Genomic DNA, 24,863 nt, shown 5'->3' on the forward strand with positions numbered 1-24,863 from the left:
CGGAACCATTTTACGGAAATGGTCATATTTCTGAAGATTTCCAACCAATCTTGATGCGTCTGACGGCATTCGACTTCCTATTAGTTCTAGTTTCTAGGAAAATAGTAAACATCTATCCAACTTTACACCGCATAAAAATACAAGTGACAGAAAAAATTACATTTAGACATGACCTCGGAAAATCCGGAACATCTCCGGTGTCCAGTGGCCAATATGCATGACCAAGCATGTTCCTGAAAGTAGACCAAATTTGCCGTCGACTGCTTCCAGATGCATCCAATTTTATCAATTTTTCATAAAGTTATGAGCATTTGAATTTAGGCAAAATTTTGCCTATCTCAATCATTTTGCCTATCCCCTGTACCTACGCTATTAATGTTTTTCAGTGACAAACACATAGTTTCAATCCATCTGCAGCACTATCATGAATATCGTACTGATAAAATGCCATTTTATTTACTCAATTTAAGGCTAAACTTTCCCCATCAGTGATATCCATAGTCTATCGCCATCATTGCACCGGTGATGGAGTAGACAGTATGATGCTGATGTGATATGGAATGATTTGAATTGTATCGCAGTCGGCCTGTACAAATCAGAAAATTTCAAGCGTTGATGGTGACAGCAAGCAACTCTGGTCCTGCTTGATTCGCTGGAGGAAGGAGGATCTGTCTCGCATCTACTCAGTCGCCCATGCCTTCCATATTGTGGGTTTTGTCCAGACCTTGATGTCTTCACCCGGGACTTCATTGGTTCGAAAGCGGCTTTGCCGGCCAAGGCTAGCCAGTGCGTCGGCGCGTTCGTGGCCGATTATGCCGCAGTGACCGGGTACACACATGAACGTTATTGGTCCGCTTCTGTTGTCCAGTTTAGTCTGCGTGGCCTGAATGTAGGGGTGCCTGTTGGTACATGATCCAATTACCAGCAGGGCGCTAGCAGAGTCACTCACAACAAGGACTAGAGCCTGGCTATCCTCAGCAAGGTAGATTGCTGCTGCTTCGACAGAAAACACCGAACACTGTACTGGCTGGTAGTATGCTAGGTTCAAGCTGGTAAGTTGATATATATGCCCACTCGGCCCGCTAGCTCGGAACCATCAGTGTAGCGTAGTTCGGAGTCACTGTATCGTTCTTTCAATATTTGCCGGAAGCATGTTTTAACCGCTGCAGGGGCTGCGCCTCTTCGGAATTGGGACTTGTGATCTCTTTGGCCTTCCAGCTTCTCGGTCCTACACGGTGGAGCCCGGCCATAGCTCTCAGGGCATAGTTGGCCTGCTGTTCGAGAAAGCAAACCTACCCGTCGTCTTCCGTGCGCTCCAGATAGCTGACTGCTCGTTTGCAAATTGCCATCGCTGCCTTGTAGCGGAAAGGAAGTATACCGGCTTCTGCGCAGACGGCGGCGGCCGGAGTTGAAGGAAGTAAGCCCGCTAGTGTGCTCTGCTCACACTACTGATATATGTCGGAGACAGGCAGGACAACATTGTGTCGAATTCTCGGCACGTTAGCTCGATTCCGTAAAGGAGTCGACTGTTGATTATGGCGTCAGCTACGCGCTGACGGGTTGCTCTGTTGCTTCTGATACGTCTGCCTGAGATGCTCCGGATCAGCCTTACCCGGTTTTTGCAGGCCTTTTTGACACGGTCAAAGTGAGTGTGGAAGGTTAAGTACCGATCGATGTGCACACCGAGGACTTTAACGGTTTTTCTTGTTGGCATTGGTTTGCCATTGACCGTGATCGGTTTTTGTGGCGGCTTGTGCCTGCTTTTGTCAAGCACTCCGGGCGTCTACGCTCGGTTATAGACCTTGGCCAGATCAAGTGCTGCAATTTCTACGGGTTCACCATTCTTCTGATCATCGTCCAAGTTTTGGCCGAGAGAGGCCAGACGGAAGGCATGCTGCCGATGGTCCAGCTTTTTCTTGACCGCTCGGATGAAGATTACCCGATTCCATCGGGCCCAGCTGATTTTCCCTTTGCTGTTTTGAGGGCATACTCAAGCTCTTTGAGCGAAAAGGGACGGTTGGAAGGTTGGCCTTTGTCTGGAGGAACTTGGAAACGGTAAACTGCTGTTTCTGGTTGGGGCTGGCGTTTGAAGAAAGGTTGGGTATATTTTAGAATGAATGAGAGTTCATGGAAAGCATCCGCCAGAACGTCGGCTGTGACATCCGGATCTTTTGTTGTAACAGCGTCAATTTTAAGGGTCATACCTTTGGCCCGTCTTTTGCCATTGAAACAGTTTATGCGCCGCCAGAGCTCAGACGACGACTGGTCTTCGGTAATGCCGTCCAGAAAGTCTGTCCAGGACTTGTCTTTGGTCCCCCGAATCACCTGACGGCAGGTGTTACGTGCAACCTGATAGCTTTCTTGGGCAAGGGTTTAGTCCGGATGGTCTTCGGTAAGTCTCTTTTTAGGCCCGGAGCGCTTAAGTTGAACTGGTTTGCAACATTGACAATGATGGAGCCACGCGCAAAGTTGCGGCGGCTGTCCCAAGCTCGATGGTGGCCATTGATGTCGCCTAGGATCATCATTGGCTGTGGAATTTACTCAAGAGCGTCCTTGAGTCGGGATTCTAAATTGGGCTGCTTGCCGTTCGGTAAGTAAATGGAAGCCACCGAGACGGGGAAGGGCTACGGAAGGCGGATCGCAACAATCGGTAGATCAGTGTCTATCTTGATCCCGCTAGCGGATAGTTCGGCGGCAACTCCGATGCAAACCGATTGGTAGATGTTGGCGTAATTCTTGGAATACCATAGGTATTTTTGCTTAGTGTATTGTTCATCACTGCGGTTGTTGCTCTGTGGATCTCTTGTAGAGCCATTCCATGTCCTGGAAGCTGTAGAAAATGCCATTCACATTCAACTGCGCGGCAAGGGTGATTCGGCCACCGGGAACCATACACGGGAGGGGCTTGGGCTCGTGCTCAGCGAGTGGGGGACGGAAGTCGAATAAGGCAGAGCTCTTCCAATCAAAGGTGGTACTAGGCTACTCGCCAAGGGCGGAGTAGTCTCGTTGGTGGTATTTTGGGTTGGATCAACAAAGGATCCGTCACCCTGGGTTGGGTTTTCGGGTAGACCGAGGTCCTTGCTGTGTGTACGTAGGGGTGTCGTTAGCACAGGGGTGGGATTTACTGCCCGGGTTGAAGTGCCCGGGTGCCCAGGAAGAGCCGAGGTATCCGCGGAGATTATTGCCGCCGGACAGTTATGAGTTATGTACCAGTCGTCGTACTTATCAGTGTTTGTTGCTGATGGGGAGAGGCGCGGTGATGTGCCCGAAGAGTGTTGGATTTTTGGAAGAGATCGATACCTGCTTGGACAGTTTCTGATTGGGTTTCTTCTGGGGTGAGATTCATCACTCGGGTTAAGGCCATAGAAGGGCCTAGATCTACTAACTGACTTGATCGATTTTTTCCGGACGACTAGGGTGGCTCCGACTAGCCGAGACCTTATCTTGGAGTTTGTTTCTAAAGTTGTTAACCAGATGTTATCATCCGACCCTGTTATTCCCTCGTCGTCTTTGCTACCGGAGTTTGCCCACGGGAGCCGGAGGTTGTTCCCTGATTCCGATGGGGCCTTGACTTCCGCATCAGGGGGGAAAGAATTTAAGTTTGAACTTTTATAAATCGTTAAAATAAAGAATTTTCCAGAAAACTGCATCTCGCTCAAAACAAGTTATTGCAGTTAATCAAGTGTTTTTGGGGCACACTTGCATCTAACCAAGAGGCACCTTCCATGTGTATTGAAAAGTTAAAGAAATTGATTTTCTTTCTCACTTCTAGGGGGATAGATTAAAATGCTGAGTACATTAAGAGAAGCGCATTTATTAACTGAAAAACTTTCTAGAAGACACCAATACGCTTGGAAGCATAACAAAGGCGCCATTTTCATAGAATTATCAAGAATTTAGATAAAAGCAGTTTCAATTGATACTATGTAGCTATAAATTTGAACAAATTTGGTGATCCACAATTTATTTCATGAATTTAATTTTGAGGATAATGAGAGTAAAGGTTTTGAGCTCATTAAAAAACAGCAAAGTAATATTAACTTCACCGATGAATATATATTATACCCAACAAACAATCACTTATTTATTCAACATTATGTTCCCCTCTACCGGCAGCTTCATTGTTTTACCACAAAAAAATCAAACTGCGATAACTTTTTCGTTTTTCAATGTTTCTGCACCATATTCTCGCAAACCCAAAAAAAAAACTATCCTATTTTAAGAATCTGTGTCGATATTGATCATTAGTCATCTTGATCCGAAGATATTCCAAAATTTCTTGGGGGACCGACGTTTTTCTATACTCCCCGTAAATATCTCAGGCTACAGATTTTTTTCAAGTTCGGTCATTCGCTGTTCAAAACATAACTTCAATGAGAGTCTGTTATGAAAAAATAAAGCCAGTTGGTGCAACCGTTTAGCAGCAATGAAATCTTTTGTGTCTGATACTAACTTGGCCACATGAAAATGCTGAAAACTTCAAAATCATTGTTTTGTAATTTTCAGATTTCTTGAAGGCAACTCAACCGATTTGTAAGATTTCTTCAAATAACTGCTTATAACCTTGCATTATATAGCCCATATTCTAGTTTTTTGACAAATTGACTAAAAACAAAATTACGGCCAAATAATGTTTACATAGGGAATGTCGATTCACCAAGCAACATCTGAATATCTTCAAAACCAGATTACCAATGATCAATGTCGACGCAGATTCTTAAAAGTAGAAGAGTTTTTTTGAGAAGTTGTGAAAACAAGATGCAAAAATATTGAGAAACAAAAACGATACAGTGATTTGAATATTTCTTCTATGGTGAAAAATTAAAGCTGGTTAATATAATTTCAATTATTTTCATGCACCACTTTGTTCTGGCATAGTTTAAACAAATTTGGAGAAATTGTAGAGCGTATTGTTGCAGCGCATAACTTCAGCTGATGTTCAGTGCTGATCTCTGAGTTTTGAGAGCTTTTTTAAACAAATAGTGAGAAAATTTATATCTAACATTGTCAAAATTGAATTTAAAATAAAGATGATTCCCACGAAGCATGATAGATTGGGATATTGGGTGATAGAGTTCAGAATTCATAAGAGTACAGAAGCTTTTGGTTTTGGATACTGGATACTGAAAAATATGCCGCACCCTAAGGAACACTTACAATCGGTAGCCATACTGGCCACTGCACGGACCAATTGACAGTTTGGTAGCCAGACGTTGGTAAATGCGTACATATCCACAGTTTGTATGCTTTGAATGTGCCCAAAAAAATCAAAATCCAATCAATTGCGAACAAATATTGGTTTGATGTTTCGTGCCGTTGCCCGCGATTGCGGTGCTATTCATTCCGTGTTGTGCTTAGAAACGAACAATTTGGAATTTGAGAAATTATTGACTTCGAAGCAAGTATGCACTCATTTATCATCCTCAATTAGTTAGTTCAAGATACTGAATTCCACATTCCATCAAGCAACATCTATTTAACGAATTACATCTGATGTGTACCATATGCTGATCCAAACTTCAAATGCAAAACCAAAATATGATCATTTAAAGGCATACATCCATTTTCAGCAGATTCTTTTTTGCTACCGGGTTAAGTTATGTGGTTTGATGGCACTACTGTAGGTTCGTTCCGTTGTCCACCTGATGCACAACGTGTTGTGATTGAGAAAAAATCTTAACGCATGCCAGTCCAGCCTCCGAGTCTTACATGAGCACGATGAGCATTTACATGATTAGGTTTGAACCATATGTGGACAATCGAGTAGCAGTACCCGACAAAAAATTAATGTTATAGTTTGATCTATTCAACGCCATAAACCTATGGTGATTATTTATCGCTAAATATTCCAGCAAAGATAAAACATTTATTATTCTTACTGTTAACTCACAACTGTTCGTATTGCAACAAAAATTCTATAACTTTTCTACTGTTTTCCAGATCATTTTTTTTTTGTTGAGTGGAAATGCAATCAAAATTTAAATTTATTTTGTTGCGAGCAATGAATACCTTCAAGGTTTGCTAATCTTTAATGGTCTTCTGAACTCCAAGAAGTATTTTTTTTTTCAGGAAAAATAGTTGAATACAATAGAAAGACTATTGGCATTATTGAAATAAGTGCAACGAATAAAGTTACTATTTTTAACGTTTTAGGCTAACGTTTTTAATTGCCATTTTGATCAAAATGTTTTAAAATATTTATGAAAAATGTGACAACTTTTGTAGATATCCACAGTTACTATAAGTCGTTTATGTGTTCACAACGTATAATAAAACAAACAAACAAAATAATGGAAATGAATAAAAAAAAACAATAATTTTTATTGTTCTGAGCGAAGAATACGATACTTTAACAATAAAATCTATTGTATTTTAGTAATAATTTTATCAGGGTAGCCAATAGTGACCACAGCGAAATTGATGGAAAGAAAACAGATAGCGGTGATTGATGTAGCAGCCGTATGAATGGTGCTGTATACCTCTGTGAAGCGATGATGCGTCCAAACACGAGGCCCGATAATTGAATGATTTGATTGAAGAGTCAAAATTTGTAGCCGAACAGATGTTGCGTGCGGTCCAGCTAGATGATTGGATGAATTGGTACTGGTTGTAAGCGTGCATTTGGTGGAATTGATCTTATGTGATCTTAACCAAGCGTAGCAAGATGTTCGCAAGGATCACACATGTTGTCTGGCGATCGAACTAGCCTACATGTCAGTGGTAACTGCAAGATAACTAAGCAAAAATTACTAATTTTCAAAATAAAACCATGATGAAAGAATTACTTAACTTATTCACGTAATATTTAATTTGGGCGTTTGGCATAACAGACATTTGGCAGAATGAGAATTATATGTATCAATTCAAATCCTACCGGCTATTGTATGGAATAAGTCACCTCATAAGAAACTACTTTTACGCCGAGGACTGCCAGATCAATTGCTTCAAATGGCAGGAATTGTGGAGCAAACAACATTTAGGAAAAAATCGAAACTAGTCCTCAAACTGGGTGTCTACTCATTTATAAAAATGAAATTCTCCGATATTTCCAGTTATTTTTTTCAGATTAAAACAAAAAATCCAGTTTTGAGAAATTCTCCAAAATACACAAATGATTGACGAATGATTAATTATAGATGACTAAAAATTTATTTTCAAAGATAGGTAGTTTGGCTCCGAAACACTTAAACAGAAAAATCTAACGATAAATTTCAAAGTTGTTTTCACATCAATAAAAAATATTTGTGTCTGTTTGTTCTGCATGCGTAAACAGCATACACAAAAATAGAAAAATTTAGGTTATATATTTCAACGAAAAAACAAAAAATATTATTTATAAAATGATCTGAATATGTATTTAATTATCAAAATCAGATATGAAAAAATATTGTATTTGATCTTGAGAAAAAATAACCTTTCTCTTAAAATTGGATTCCGGTTTATGAACATCCAGTGACGTACCAGAATATTTCTCTGGAGACCGTTTCGTAATTTTTGCTAGATGATATTATGAGAAAATCAGGGTTGCTAGGGACTAGTAGACTTAGAAAGAAGAACTTTCAAGAACTCTTGCCTTAAAAAAAACAAACATGGCCCAAAAATAAACCATTTATGAATTATGAATACAAAAAAGAACCACGACAAGAGACTTTGATTTCTCATTTGAACAGACATTCAAATAATATTTCTGAGACTTCCTTGTGAAATTATGACAATTACTACTTAAATTAATTAACTCATTACGCGTAGTAAAGATGGATAAATTATGGGTGAAAAAATGGAAAAAAAAAATCCACGTGCTCGGCTGGGATTTGAACCCAGGACTCTTGTATGCCAGACGAGCGCTTTACCAACTAAGCTACCGAGCCACTTGGTGACCAAATAACTTAGATGGTTACTAGTTCCGAATTCAAATCCCCACAGATCACTCGACCCTTTTCATAACCCACATCCATCCATCTCATTAACACTACACACGCGCGGAGAGCGAGTGCGATTTATTTTGTGTAGAAACTATGTGCCTATCATACCTACATCGCTTCCACAACAACTGTATTGTGGATAATATGTCTTACTACAATTATTACTGCTCGTTTTACTGTGAATTTCTTTCACATATTACTCCGAAAAACTCTTCAGATGTTTGTTTTGTGATTTTTGTGAACTTTTTATACGATTCTTCGACGAATCGTTTGGATAGCTTCTGAAAACCAACCTGTTTTTTTCCTAAGAAAAACCACACTTTCATTAAAACCCCTACATCTACCACGGATGGTTTTATACAGTTTTCTTTAAACGAGTCATGGTTTTAGCTCAAAAGGTCATCATAATGGCTGGTTCTTTATCATGGCGAAGCAATACTTCAATGATTCCATCAGGAATTGCCCCAAAAGATTGTTTCAGACATTTTTCAAGAAAGTCCAAAGTTCTCCGGAAATTTATCTATTGATTGTTTCATCGATTTCTCTTGGACATAACCTTTTTTTTGTTGAAGATCGATAGGAAGTTTTTAAAGATTTTTTTTCAGCTTTTCATTCTGGGTCGTCTTCAAGGAAATGTCAAGATAATATTTCACATTTTTTATGGAAAATTTTGAAAAATTTGCGAGGAATTTCTTAAGAAAATCCTAGTGTAATCATGAAACTTGTCTAAATTATTATGTTGAATTCTTATATGGATCTCTGCAAAATCTCACGGAGTCGTAATGATATTTTTTTTTCAAAGATTATTTTGATAAATTGCTAAGATAAAGAAAAAAAACGAAGCTCAGAATAATACCCTTAAAAGCTGTTTGAAGAAATTCGAACTGAATCCAGCAAAAACTGTAATAATTGCGATAGTATTAACTGGTTTGGAACCTTGAACGAAGTGTTGAAGAATCCATGGAGATTTGGAAATTTTATTTGAAAAAATATTAGTGAAGTGTTCGAACCGCAGCAACAATATTTTGATGAAATGCTGCACAAATTTTTAGAGGAACATAATAATCCCAGGTGCAATTTATCGAGGAATTCTTGGAAAAGTACATTATAGATTTCATCGTTTGCTCAAGGAAGTTTTTAAAAAATTCCGGAGAATTGTTGTAGATGAATGTTTGAAAGAATCCTTATAAAAATGCCAGAATCAAATAAAAAAGACATTATTGTTGGGTTTCTTGTAAAAATATCATTGTTTTTCTAAAATTTTGCAATAACCTTTGGAAAAGAACTTCTGGAGGACATGTGGGAAAAATCCTAGATGTAACACTTGGAGAAATCGGTGAAAGAATCAGACGAAAAACATCTGGAGGAAATACTGAGATTTTTTCTTCAGTGTAATTTCTGTGAATATTGAAGTGGTAGCGTAGGGGTGCTCTAGAATTTTCTGGACCAAATTCTGAAGAATTTCCTCTAAGCATTCATTGAAAAAATACTGGTGGCATCCCTGATGGAGTTCTTGAAAGTATTCCAGAAGGAATCTCTGGAGAAATAGTTCCGTAATAGTCTCTGGAGCCTCTAGAATGTTGCAGTTTTTCTGGAGCCTCTAGAATGTTGCACCAGAATACACTACAAGCAGATTAACCCTCTTTTCCCACGACTTTGATCGACTTTTCCTTTAGCAATAACCGTTTTTATATAAAGTAATTGAACAACAATGTTTCAATCAGTTCATTTTTTTTAAATCAGTTCAACATATTTTTGGTTGTTTTATACTACTAATTTAGTTTTATACTACTTGACTACTGTGAATCGCAAGTCAGTCCCATCTGCATTTTCGTCAAAATTGAGTTGAGTTCAGTTTTCAACATCTCTTCCAATGCTCTCTCAGCTGCACTAAGGAAATAATATGATTTGTTCGGAAAAATTAGTAAAAAAAAAAACAGCAATTCAAATTGTCCCATAATGAAAAGTAACCGCATATCAGTCCCACTACAGACTTTTGCACCGTGGAACACAAAAACGTTACTTGTTTTGATCATCTTTATATTTTTCTCGGAAAAATATCGTAGTGATAAAAAAATTGTGAAAGTTTCATTAAGATTGGATCATGTTCCAATCCTCTGTAATTTTTTGAATATTTGTATGAAAAACGAGTTTGAAAACTTCACAGCCCATTTTCTCAATGCCTACTTTTTACAGATGGGACTGACTTGCGATTCACGGCAGTAAATCGATTGTTAATCAATAGTATTATTATTCAAACAGTTAGTTGACTTTTAGATTAATCTGATGATTATAGAATCAAATCTAGTATACATCTGGTTCGGTTTGACACAAGTTCGTTGAAAATTAATGGAGTCATGGAGCTACCATTGAAAAGATAAGGTTAAGCCAAAAAGTGATTTTAGAGACCATATTGATTTTTTTTTCGTTAGAGACTATAATCAAAAATAGACACCTTTCAGAGAAGTGTATTAAAATAGTAACCAAGCCTTAAAAAAGACCTGCGAATCTGAAAATGAACTCGTATCTGTCGTAATATTTAATCTTCTCCTAATTAATTATTTCATTTGCTCATAAAAGATACCCAACTGAAACTGGGAATCGTACTTGCCTTTACCATTATGGCAATCCTAAGCCTTGCTTCTTTGTTTATACGAGTTTTATTCGAAATAAATAGAAATAACTTAAAATTAATTGACTGAATATCTGAAGTAGCGTTGTAATAGCGGCGCAGCCGAGAATTTTGTTGAAGAGATTTTGTGTTACAAAAAGGACATATTCTACCATGATACTGGCTCAAAATATTTTCCCTGAGTGTAGCCAAAATTCTCTGAGAATTTCAGTTTTTTTCCAGGTTGAATTAAATTCCCTGATAAGTCCAGTTTTTTCAGGTAGTAGACACTCTGAAAAACTACCAAAATGTGTCACAGTATCTAGGAGAATCTTTAATCTTTAAACTAAAATATCAAGTACCTCACTCTGAAAGCTGCTTTGGAACGCGTATTGGGCAGCTATGTTTTGATAGGTTCGAGCATTTCTGGAAAGGTTATACTAGAACTGGCGCAAGATGCTTGAAGTGGCACGAAGCCAATAGAATCTGGACCAGTTTGATGAGACAAGATAAAAGTCTGGATCCGTGTACGTATTATATAGATGTGGCTACCAACCTCTGGTGGATTATTTAAACTTTGATGACTACCTGAAAAAAAGAAAAGAAATGATGTAGCGATCATTCAATGACAGAGATGTGATTGAAAAAATCATACACTAAAAAAATCATTGTTGATACGATATATCTATTGGCGGACCCTTAGTTCTTGCTAGAAAAAAAACGATAAACGAACTATTTGTAGTACATCTACCTCCACAAATGAGGAATAGTCAAGAAATATATTCAACACAAATCTTACAAATTGAGCTTAACAAGCACCTGAATCTAGCAGGAACATTTTACCCAACAGCAACGTGTACCGCATCATAACAACGCTTCCGATGCTCGTTCGGTGGTTGTTTACCTTCTAGAAAACAGCTTCCGTACCAAACGCGCTCCCCCAACAATCCACAAAACCGAACAGAGGACCAGCAAATGTGAACCAGTCTTAAAAGTTCTAATAACTATCTTTCATTGCCAGCAGCCCAGAAAGCGAACTAAAACACAATCTGGGGAGCCATAAGGCTTGTGCACCTGTCAGGAGCAGTCGTTTCTTGTACCCGGGCATGGCTGCTACTCACTCACATCCACTCGACGACGCAGAAGTTTTGTGCCGATAATGCCCCTTCGGCTGGATCCTAACTGGGGAGCTGAACGAACATACCTTCTACTACAGGATCGCTTTCCGTATACAGTGATTCAAACTCGTATTCGTACGGGACACTGTGTTTGCATCAAGTTGGTTTAAAACTTTCGAAGGATGAACAATATTTAAATTACCTAATCAAGCCCTTAACAACTCTACTAGTGAGTATACTTCATTATTGATAAACTATTTAGAATTTGATGATTATTCACCTACTTGATGTAAAAACAGTGCCCTGTACGAATATGAATTCAAGTCGCTGTACGAGGATCCGTAAAATAACGCGTCTCTCCCCTCTCGGCTCATCCTGCTTTGCTGAGCGTGACAGCAGCAACCGTTTGAAGGAGGCAACTCAATTTCCAACAATCGCTTCGCCCATCCTGTGTTCCGAAGCTCCTTCACTCGCACGCGGTCCCCATTTAGAATTTTCCCCCCTTCTACTGGACTGGACTCGCCTGGGAAGGAAAACAAAAATCTCCAATTCCATTAACAATTTTTTAGTGGTCACAGGTGTCCGGAACATACAATGCATCTGTGTGCTGATTCTCCCACCCCCGCTTCGGGCTGCTTTCCTACCATTCCTGCTCCGATACGACGACGATGTCTTCTGCTCCTTCCTTGGCCGATGACGACAACGACAGTGCCGTTCAGCATCAGCAACAGCCGGTATCGAAGCCGAGTGTTGGGTTCTCTTCGCAGCACAAATAGTGTTGAGTTTCCCGAGAAGGGTTAGATTATAGAAAGTTGTTTTTTCAAAGACTGAAAACAATTTTCTTTTCGAAAGTGCTTAAGCTACAACATATGACTTTTGAGGGTACCCACTGTTAAATGGGATACCGTAATCCGGAGACAAATTGATAACTATTTTACAACTGTTTGTCGTATTATCGTTTGGAATACAAATATTGTCAAATTAGTTTCGACAAAATCAGTACTTCAGTGATTTTTATCAGATGTAATCGATTCGTAATGAAATAACATTAAACATATCCAAAAATTATTTTAATATCAAAAATTGAAAATGACACAATGGAGCGAAATTGATCACCATAGAACAAAACAGGTTAAGGAATAAAAAAATTTCCTATAGGGGAAAAGCACCAATTTTCGACCAACAAGAATTCTGTGCCAATTTTCGGATTTTCATACTAAGTAGGCCAAAATCGTGTGAATGGTTCGAAAATAAATGCTAGGTCGAAAATTGGTGCTCTTCCTCTATGCTAAATTTAAAACTCCTGAATCTAAAATGATGACAAAGTTCTTACAACTCGTTTATTTGATCATTTTATTGCAAAATTAAGCTTTGGTAAGTTGAGGGGCCCAGATAGCCGTAGCGGTAAACGCGCAGCTATTCAGCAAGACCAAGCTGAGGGTCGTGGGTTCGAATCCCACCAGTCGAGGATCTTTTCGTAATGGAAATTTCCTTGACTCCCAGGGCATAGAGTATCATCGTACCTGCCACACGATATACAAATGCAAAAATGGTCTATTGGCAAAGAAAGCTCTCAGTTAATAACTGTGGAAGTGCTCATAAGAACACTAAGCTGAGAAGCAGGCTTTGTCCCAGTTGGGACGTAACGCCAGAAAGAAGAAGAAGAAGTTGCATAATACGTCTAAATGTAGGCAATTTCCTTTGAAATAAGCACGTTATTCGAGACTTTTTTGCTCATAAAACCGTTTGGTTTATAACGCTGTACGATTAAAAAAAAAAATAAATTCAGTAGTACACACTTATCCTAACAAATCATTTTAAATACTCACAGTTACCATGTAGGTTAAGTACCGACATTCCCAACAGTATTGCCTACAATTTCAACAACTGTAAATATTTCTATGCAAAGCAGACCTATATAAAAATTATAACGTTCAAAATCACCATTAGACGTATATCGATTACAAAACATGAAATGTCTGTGATACTAACGATACATTAAGCATCCTTGGAATGTAATGCTTTTTAGTGGTGTCATGCCATTTGGCCGAATGCCGTTTGGTCAACGCCATTTGGCCAAATGCCGGGTCCTTTGGCTGAATTCAGTTTGGTTGAAAAAAATCAAATTGTTCAACGCTGCTGAGTGTTCATAAGTGTGGCCCAATATCTGATCATCTAATCAGCAAAATTTGTTGATTTTAATGGTGAGGCCGACCGTCGTTTCTGTCGCTATATTAGTTCTCCAAGAGGGTATTTAAAACGATCCGTTAATTCAGGAAGAAGTTTTGGCAATACTCGAAGCTCATGGTTGGTTCGTTTCTAGGTTACCAACGGTGTGCTAGGGTATAGAGTGATTTTCATCAGAAATGTTTACTTCTTTTGAACATATGCTATTCTTTCAATTTGTACTTGTTCCTTAACTATTGGCAATAATTAAGCTTATATTTTAATTGGAATTTTAACTTCTTCGGCAGTTTTTTTTTGTAGTTATACTGATATAATAATTATTTGCATTACACTTGCTTAATTTTTTTTTCGTTTATTTATTATCGGTTTAAATTTGAATATTTTTCAAAGTTTATTGGGATTATGGTTTATAATATGTTCATGAAAAATTTTAAATATTTTTTTTTACTTAACTTTACTTGTGTGAGATGTCATTCCTCTAACATTAACTCTGCATCGTCGCTTGCGAAAATCAGTAAAAAAGCCAAAACTCGTGGTTTCTAGAACTATGAATTAATTTACTTATAGTACCATTGAATAATTGTTTACGTTTGAGATGTTCTTCTACCAGCATTGACCGTTTCAGGAACTGATGCTAAAGAACTGTATAAGGCAGCGTCCATTTATTACGTAACGCTAAAATTGAAATTTTTTGACCCCCTCCCCCCGTCCGTAACGCTTTTTGTATGGAAAATTTTAAATTTTTGCATGAGTCGTAACGCTTGAGCTTACTCCCCCCCTCCCCCTCGAGCGTTACGTAATTTGTGGATGCCGCCTAACAATGATAATTTATCCTTATTAAAGAATACTCTGTTCTTTGAAATTTATAAAATCTGTAGTTTACTATTGTATTTAATTTCGGCCAAACGGCATTTCAGCCACATGACATTCGGCCAAATTGCATTCAGCCAAATCACCCGGAATCCGGTATCTTTTATAGGAAGGGTCCCACAACAATCTGTATAAATTAATAAATTTTCTGTTGAACCCTCTAAACTAACTAAAAAATACATAATTTAGAGCAATACAATGGACATTGTGTTAATTTTTTCTCAAAATAACGCCAGTTTTGAACATAACGCTGATTAAAAAAAATTGGCATCCTCTATTGCACGAATTTAATGAAACATGCAAGAAACAAACAAATGAGCATTGATATTTGAATTCGTTTACAAGATTTGCTTTTAAAGGATACTGGTAGCACTGGTTTTTGCATCGTCAAGGTTATCGACTGAAAAACTAGAGGGCAGTCTTTGTTGTTACGTCCTATCCTAGTTCGAAACTAGCGTTGGGCAAATTTGACCAAAACATCGATGTTACTGAATCGATTCACCAAATTAAACGAATCTCTTGAATCGATTCAATTCTCAAGATCATATGAAAATTTACGAAATCAAAAATCTCAAAATATGCAATTGAATGGGGCCCAGATAGCCGTAGCGGTAAATGCGCAGTTATTCAGCAAGTCCAAGCTGAGGGTCGTGGGTTCGAATTCCACCGGTCGAGGATCTTTTCGGGTTGGAAATGTTCTCGACTTCCCAGGGCATAAAGTATCATCGTACCTGCCACACGATGTACGCATGCAAAAATGGTCATTGGCATAGTAAGCTCTCAGTTAATAACTGTGGAAGTGCTCATAAGAACACTAAGCTGAGAAGCAGGCTCTGTCCCAGTGGGGACGTAACGCCAGAAAGAAGAAGAAGATGCAATTGAATATGGTTCTTCAATTCTGCAATTGAATTACGTTTGAAATTTAGAATTATAAATTAAACACTTGAAGGCTGATTCAAAACTAGGTTTATGGTTCGTCAACTCATTGTTTCAAACTAAAGAGATATTGATAGAGTCAAATAGATGTTTGAACTACTGTCAGAATTTGACACCGTGTACATATTTATGTATTATCTCGATTGAATTGTCAAAAAATCACAAAAAGAAGCACTTCAATACACGCATATTGTGGCCAAATATGAGCTAAGTAACTGACCAACAATCACTCTGCCAAACTGAATAGGTCAAGCATAGGAACCTGCTTCCTATATTCTTACGTTACTATCACAAATGGACTGGTTCACATTCACAAATAAAGTTAAAACAAAAAATAATAAATCATGTTCTTGTCATAAACCTAGCTTTTTACTATTACTTGTAGACTCATTATGGGGTTTTTCGAACGTTTATTTAAGCAAAAATACTTTTACAGCTAGTCTTATCAATAAAATTTGTATTTTAATTCTTTAAACTTAATCCAGTTTCTTTACTAACACTCTACTAGTTCAACTTCAATTTTGTCAAACAGCACTTCAAGTGAAGATTTTCTTGTGTTCACATATCCATTATAAAAGTTACCCCACAGGCAAAAGTTTTAAAACTATAGGTCCACTCAAAATCAATCATTAGAAAACCAAGATACCAGTCGGGTAATTTGCCTATGGTTGTGGTATTATGTCAGTCTCAGGGAAGGAGCGTTCTTTTTTGATTGCGTTAAATGTCTTAAACGCCCTTTAAAACTGCAACTGAACACTGAAACATCTATTTACTAAACTACATTTACGTAATATTACGTTCATTTGCATTTATGTTAACACAGCATTAGTTTTGTATAGGGAAAGTGTACCAGTTATGGCCATAGTGGTTCCCTATTTGGCCGTATGCAAAATTTGGATAACTTTTACATTTTTAATCTTTTTGAATGCTTGAACATCAAAATTTATCCTTTATTTTACTGCTAGAACACAAAAGATTTTTCAAAATGTGAAGGCATTCAAGATATCACGTATGGCTAAATAGGGAACAACTATGGCCATAACTGGTACATCTACCCTACTCGGAAGCTTGTGCTATATCAAGCAAACATCTTAGTAGGAGCCATATACTCCGTGATGGTCATAGATATGTCTTATTGAACTCACGAACTTCTTGAAGTCTGAGTTTTTATAAAGGACTATAAAGATTTATAAAGGTAACCAGTAATCATTTGGAGCTTTATAATTGCAATTTATGCAAAAAATAAACAACTTTTGTCTATTGAGTTTTGAGTTTATCGCCTATCAATGGTTACCCCAATACGGAGTGGTTCTTGATCCGTTGAATTTGTTGCAAAAAAAATAATCCTTTCCCCTATCTTAAATCCCAGTGTTTTCTTGTGGAAGTGCAGAGGACTTCTCGATTTATATACAACAAACAACGCGTCAACTTTTCCCTCCCATCCCCAAATCGATCTGGATTCAGACGCACCCGGCGCACAGTGGGACGAAATCGAAAAAAGTGGGATATGTGTGTTTGTGCTGAAACTATTGAGATTAGCGTATCGACATGTTCTACAAAGTTTCATCATTTGTTGAGTACTTAATTTAGACACTGAAAAAAATTTCACTTCAAGTGATATACACTGAGAAAAAAAATTATTTTTTTTAATTATTGTCAAAATTGAAAACTGTCTAAGGAAGAATTGTAGGCGACATCATTTCATGAAAGTTTGTCGAAGACAGGAAAGCTCTATCTCCTACACTGACGAAGTTAGGGGGTAAAAATGATGGGTACCCCCTTAAAACTCATATTTTCTCCATAACTTCTAAATTTGAATTTTCACATTTTTACAATGTTCTACAATGTTTAAGGTGCTGTAAAAATACACATTTTTGTCGAAGACACTGAAGCGCTAGCTCTCCATTTTGAAGATTTACGAACGATTTTCTGATTTTTTCACATCAAATTTAAGTGTGCATATCTTGTAAAGTTGCAAGTAGTAGCAGCTTATTTTAGCATCATGCTGTTCCTCAATCTATACCCTTTTAAGATTTGTACGAATAATTGCGGGGTCACGCGGGGCTTATCGCAGTTTGTTTAATTGAAAATTGTATTTCTCAAAATTAAATATATATTTTTTGCAGTTTTTTTTATGTATGTGGTATAGTTTTTAGGTATTGTTTTCATTTTGCTATGGAATTTTTAATGTTTGCCCATTTTAAACGATGATAAAATGTTATGTTTTACAGTTTTTGTCAAAATTTGAACAGTTATATTTTTTAAAGTAATATTTATTTCTTCATGTATCTGACAACATTTTAATAAGTGTATCAAAGAGCTAAATAGGGTAACGGTCGTATTTTGGACCCCCTAAGGAAGTGATTTTAGTTTTATGTCCCAATTAATGAAATGCACAGCGTAACCAATTCAAAGAACATGTCAAAATGTAGTGAAAAACTTCCTCTACAAGATAAAAATACCCAAACGGTCATGTAGGATCCAAAAAACGTCGAAAATAATTGAATTGTGAAGCACTGTTTTTCATTATTTTGGACACACCAATACATCTTGGACCCTCAAAGTATATATTTTGGACCTCCGGCATTTTTTTATCGTTTGGTGACAAAGTCCATGACACTGGATGTATAATATGCTTTCCATAGTCTAATCAATCGATCGACAATGGAAAACCGAAGAAATTCTACGATTTTTGTCCAGATATTTGAAAAACGTTTTTGTTTAGATTTGAAACTTTCTGACGGCTTCAATTTCTACCGCTATAAGATTAAATCAACTGATCAACTGATTCAAAAAACTACAATCTTAGTAATAAAAAAAAATTGAATTGCACTCCTTAGAACATTAAAACATAGAAAGATACAAATTTGTTTTGATAGCTATCAATGACATTGCTTGGATATCTATTAAAGCGCTGTATATCTGTATATGTAATGATTTCCTAGATTTGCAAAATTACAAAAAGTGACAGACGGCATCTAGCATAGGGACAAAATTGAGTATTTAAGGATTAATAAAACTGTGTTTAACTATTAATAAGCCTGATACACTTGAAAAAATCCGATAATTTTCACGGAAACAACAACTTTTCCTCTATAGCCGTGTCTAATTGAAACTTGAACAGTAAACATTATAAATTTGCCGTTTAAAATGGCCCAAGAGTTAAATATTATAACAAAACATAAAAAATAACAGATAGAAAAAAAACAATAATTAAAAATTAGAAAACATTCATTTATTCATAGGAAATACAATTTTCAATTAAACAAACTGCGATGAGCCCCGCTTGACCCCGCAATTATTCGTACATATATTAAAAGGGTATAGGTTGAGGAACAGCATGATGCTAATATTAGCTGCTACTACTTGCAACTTTACAAGATATGCACACTTAAATTTGATGTGAAAAAATCAGAAAATCGTTCGTAAATCTTCAAAATGGAGAGCTAGCGCTTCAGTGTCTTCGGCAAAAATATGTATTTTTACAGCACCTTAAACATTGTAGAACATTGTAAAAATGTGAAAATTCAAATTTAGAAGTTATGGAGAAAATATGAGTTTTAAGGGGGTACCCATCATTTTTACCCCCTAACTTCGTCAGTGTAGGAGATAGAGCTCTCCTGTCTTCGACAAACTTTCATGAAATGATGTCGCCTACAATACTTCCTTAGACAGTTTTCAATTTTGACAATAATTAAAAAAGTTAATTTTTTTTCTCAGTGTAAGTCACTTTAAGTTAAAGTTAAATTTTTTTCAGTGTCTAAATTAAGTACTCAACAAATGATGAAACTTTGTAGAACATGTCGAAACGCTAAACCCAATAGTTTCAGCACAAACACACATGTCCCACTTTTTTTGATTTCGTCCCACTGTGCGGCGCCGTTATTGTTCGTTAATAATACGAGCACCAGTACTTACACATTGAATAGACAACCGATCCCGAGTTGCGTCTGTTGGTTCCCTGTGTAAGTACAGCTGTTCTTGCAATAACGGAGTAGCAACTGCGGGCGGTCATTCATGCTCATGCACTATCAAAGGTTACCCGAATACTTCTTTAAAATGAGGACTTCAAATCTACACACTTAACTAGTAAGATTTTTGACGTTCATGAATAAGGTTTACATCCTAACATGCTTAATCAGATATGTCCATTTATGTTTCGAAATCAACGATTGTTTGCGGTTCTTTAGCAAACTAATTTGAATAGAGGCCTTAGTATCTACAGGCGTCACCATAGAACTCTCGGAGGTTAATGAAAATGTTGCATACTCAAGCAGACTCTAACAAATACATTACATCAAGATTGGAGCCCTACGGTCTACTGGGGTTATCCAAGGACATCATTGAGTATAGGACCTTTGATCAACGAAGGTAATCAGTAATCTCTTGATGGTAAATCAACAAGATGTAGCCTTGTAATCGTAACCAATATTCTAAACACGTTCAGCAAAATATGCTTTGTCATGTAATGGATACAACGGATATTTGTGGTTATCCAAGAACTCCTGTGAGTATAAGCCTTCAAATCTACAGGTGGGACTAATGGTCTCTAGAAAATTCAGGTATGCGGTTTATACTCAAGCAAACCAAACATTATTTAAACACACAGAAAAAAATCCGTTCTCGTATCCGTGAACAACAGACGTGAACTCGTCAACAAGCAAAAATACACCGTGAACTAGATCATGTTTATGTGACCTTTGGTGGTAGTTCATGGTGTATTTTTGACAGTTCACGTTTTCCAGAACTCTTTTTTGAGCGTGCAATTTCTACATGAACTCCAACTAATATATGCAGATGGGAAATCCCTGATTAGGATTTCCAAAACTTTGTGGAACTAATTGTATCAGCCTGCGTGAGTATAAACCTTATTACTGAACGTCAAAGAACTCATTGTGTTGTTCTGATAGTCTGTTCATACAAGAGTTTTAAAATCTCTAAGCTCTGTTAAACTCTACTGAAAACTACGCAGAACCTTATAATATGAGCATATGTGGATATTATCCTAGTTTTCAAGGTTCAGAAAGATAACTTGCTACGCTTGTAGATCGGTTTACCTGTACTACAAGTAATTTTTGGCTAACCTTTTTTGTGACGCAGTTAGTTAACGCGCCCTATCAGGCGTACTACACGCTCAAAAAAGCGTTCTGGAAAACGTGAACTGTCAAAAATACACCGTGAACTACCATGATTGGTCTCGTATACATGATCTAGTTCACGGTGTATTTTTGTTGTTGACGAGTTCACGCCTGCTGTTCACGGATACGAGAACGGATTTTTTTCTGTGTAGGAGTCGAAGGATCGAAGCCCTCCAGAATCATTCTATCATTTTTCAAAATTTTGCATCTCAATTTGTCCTCTTGATTCTTGTGTCTACGAGCTCCAGGTTTTTCAAAACAACATCGGCTAGTTTAAGCCGTAATAGGCATTACATCCCTAGTGGTGTAACCTTTCACAGGTATTGAACTCAAATCTTGGCAGAGTATAATTGAATAAGGCCGTATATGGTTCAAACCTTTTCATAATCCTTTGGAAGATAACTGGTCACGTTTGTAGATCTAAAAAACTGTACTGAAAAAAGTTCTTGCACAACCTAGATCTAGAAGATCAATGCGAATTAGCATATAACAGACATAGATTTACACAAGTTTTGTCAAACTAGTCTTGTATTTTGTTTATTTGATATCAATCTGCGCAATTCTTCCTAAAAACTACTGAAGTCATCCCGTTTTATGGTACCGGCAATTCCAATAATTAAACATTTCGAAGAATATCAAAGATAGTTTTCATTTCGTAATCATGCTTAACTCGGGTTCATGATTGCCGCGTGGAAAGGGGCAACAAGCTGAGAGTGAGTGGGTCGGAAAAGCGAAACCGAAAGAAGAGCACACAGTCGTAGCTACAATAGTACCTAGTGTGCTGGTCTGGCCTGACGCTGTTGCCCTCGTTGTAGTCGGGCGAAAAGATGATGGTAGGATCTGGAACCACCCACCACCCGCTTTCCCGAAGGATTGAGCTCAGCTGCTGGCTTGTGGTGCCGGATTTCTCCTGTAGTGCACATCCATCAGCCATCATCTTTGGCCGTCAAGCTGGTGCTACTGCTCCGGTAGGTCAGCCCGCAGTATCGTACATGGGTACGAGAGGTTCTCAAAACAGTGGTTTTACTTAATTTAGATCATGTGTAGAAGCTCATTTATTTTGCAATAGGAAACATGAAAATTGTTTTCAAAAGCTTTCGCAAACTTTTATAACAATGATAGATATTTAAATTGAACGTATACGTAAGCTGTTAGCTTCAATAAGCATTTTTCATTATAATTATGCATAAAACAAAAATCACTATAGTTTTGCAGTCTAGTGATTCAGGCTACCATTTCTCCAAGGTTTCAGCATATTCACCAGAGATTCCTTCATGAATTCCTTCCATGAACCTTTCCTACAGGGATTCCTTCAAGAATTGCTACAAGCGTTCCTTTAAGTATTCCTACAGGAATTTATTTAGGAGTTCACCCTTCAGGATTTTTCTTTAGAAATTTCATCAAGGTTACCATAACGAATTCGCTCAGAGATAACTTCAGGAATCCTTTTGATTTTTTTAAAATACTTCCAGGGATTTCTTTTGGAATTTCTTAAGATATTCCTTCGTTAAATCCTTCAGGAATACCTTCAGAATTTTTTTCAGAAATACTTTAAAAGATTCTTTTATTAATTCCTCTACGAATACCGTCAAGGATTCCTTCAGAAATAACTTCAAAGATTACTTCAGGAATACTTTCGACATGCTCATCAGAATAAGCTTCTTATCGTTGATCAAAAAGCTTAATCCTGCGTAATAGTGCCTTATTAGGGTTCTGGCTACGGTTAGGATACTTCTATCTAGGTAACCTTCAGAAACCAGTTTTTGCTACTTTCAACAATCATGAAATGGTAAACTCTCGTTCCATGTCTCGTGCATGCGTGCGCACAGCTTGAGAAACACTGTTCCAGGATGCGGGAAAAGGATGCCTTTTTCCGGATGCAATAGGAATGAGGTCTATTTATAGAAAAACTTTACAATCTATTCCACATGGCGTCTGCTGTAGCCATTTCTCTTCGAAAACAAAGTCTGTCCTTCGTCGTCGATACTACCGAAACCGACTGTTATCGATTCCAAGGTCGAACACCACTCAGAACAGAAGTGCAGACAGAGTTCCCCGGGAGGATGCACGCTGCTGGCGAAACATGCCCCAGACGATTAATCATCACCCATATTTCGCACACGTGTGCGACTGAAAACCACGCTGCTGCTGTTGCTAGTATACTGCTGCTTGCCAATGGGTCGGGATTGCGGCAATATATTAATAGCTATTTGGCCTGAGCGCTGTAACATCCGCGGGAGAGCAACTCACACATTTTGCTGTTGTGGTCGATCAGCCTCATTATGTTCAGCAGATGCAGTTCGGTTTCGACCAGCCAGCCAGCCGCACCCACCAGCCCCTCCAATCAATGCTACACAGCAAAAAATAAGTTCGTATCGGTCGACGTAAGGCAGTTGATGAGTTCGTCTACCTCGTATCCATACTGACGGCTGACAACAACGTTAGTCGTGAAATACGAAGGCGCATCATCAGCCCTACCTACTATAGGCTCCAGAAAAAACTGCGGTCGAGTGAAATTCACCGCCGCACCAAATGCACGATGTCACGAGCTCGGCCAACTCTACTGCGAAATCAGTATCCAGTAGGTGGTCCAAAGCTGGAAGGATACGCTGGACAGGGCATGTTGCAAGACTGCCGGACAACAACCTTGTTAACATGGGTTGAAGTCGAGGATGGAGAGAGGTGACCATGAACCGAATTAATTGGCGAAATATTGTTGATGAGGTTTCAATAAGCTAATTGATGTAGAACCAAATAAAATAATACATAAATAACATGTTTCTCACCCACTGGACCAGAGTTTACTTCCCGGTCAAAATTAATTTTGTTTTTGTTAACTTTTCAAACAGGATCTCTCAAATGCTAGATGCTGATTTTGAGAAGTCGCTGGTTTTGAACGTTTTAAGGATATAATTGTACACTTTCAACGCATCTAAAAATGATATTACAATTATTATTTTTTTTTGCTGTGCATCATCGACAGGGCTTCCGCTGTTAGGGGGGTGGACCTATGCGCGTGCGGTTTTGCCGATTCCGGAAACGGTCACTAATCGTTTCCACGGACCACACCACGTGCGCACACTGATGCTGTCGAGTTCCGGAATGATGGAAGTTTATTATGCTGAGGCGATTGTGGGAGTGAGAAATCGTGCGGTTGCTGCTGATGGAAATACGCCCCCTCAACCCACAAAACCAGCAGAAATTTAGTTTCGTCTTCGAGTGACCTTACGGCCAGTAGACGACGTCTTGATGTTTCCAGCCAGCATTATTCTCTCAATTTGGGTCACTTCTGTGTGTGCACCGAGGCGTTATCAATTCGGCCCGCTGTAGATGTTTCGAAGAAAAAGTGAAACCCGTAGAAAGTTCACCCGCGAGAGTGCACTTGGTTGTCGATTGGGACGAAAATCAGCTGGCGTTTGAATCGATGGAGAACACATGGTGGTTTTAAATGCGTTTCGAAAATAAGTCGTTTGATGAGGTTGCAATGCTGGTTGGGTTGCATTGGCAACGGCAACAGAACGCAGGTCACAAGTGCCGGGCAGCTGTCGTAGCGTTGAACGACATTTGTGACAGTGCAATGACTGAAATAGATGTTTAAATTTTATGCTCTCACTATAAATTGAATAATTTTCCCTCGTTCAAAATGATTGAATCATTTGTGATTCCATGTAACATTCTTCTGCTTCTTGACATTAACGTTCCCATTGGGCAGAATCGGCTTCTCAGCTTACTGCTCTTATGAGCACTTTCACAGTTATTAGCTGAGAGCTCTCTTTGCCGAAGTTGCCATTTTTACATTCGTATATCGACCGGGTATCGAACTCAGACACCTTCATCACGGAGTCTAACCACACGGCTAAGGAAGGTTCCAAGCAACATAATATAATGTATTCACAATTCGTTGTATTCTAAGCCAATTGCATTGCAGTTCAGAGCGACTTTTGTGGTGCACTCGAAAACCTTAATCCAGGGCTTCCTAACGAAGGGTCTGCGGGCCACATCTTCCATTTTATGCCGTCCGCAAAGAGTTCTAAGACTCATCTCGTGTTTGACTAGTTTAGTGTTCTACCAATTTCAAGTG

General features: G+C 38.1%; 1 protein-coding gene and 1 non-coding gene across 4 annotated transcripts in view; both read right to left on the reverse strand.

The window, feature by feature from the left end:
- Window positions 1-24,863, reverse strand: part of LOC5563881 (protein CBFA2T2) — a 377,408-nt gene that overhangs the window by 323,384 nt on the left and 29,161 nt on the right. The window lies entirely within an intron of this gene.
- On the reverse strand, window positions 7,797-7,868 carry Trnaa-ggc. Its single transcript has one exon. It is a non-coding gene; the product is annotated as a tRNA-Ala (tRNA).

The sequence above is a fragment of the Aedes aegypti genome, chromosome 3 (genome assembly GCF_002204515.2).
Source record: "Aedes aegypti strain LVP_AGWG chromosome 3, AaegL5.0 Primary Assembly, whole genome shotgun sequence".
Classification (NCBI taxonomy): domain Eukaryota; kingdom Metazoa; phylum Arthropoda; class Insecta; order Diptera; family Culicidae; genus Aedes; species Aedes aegypti.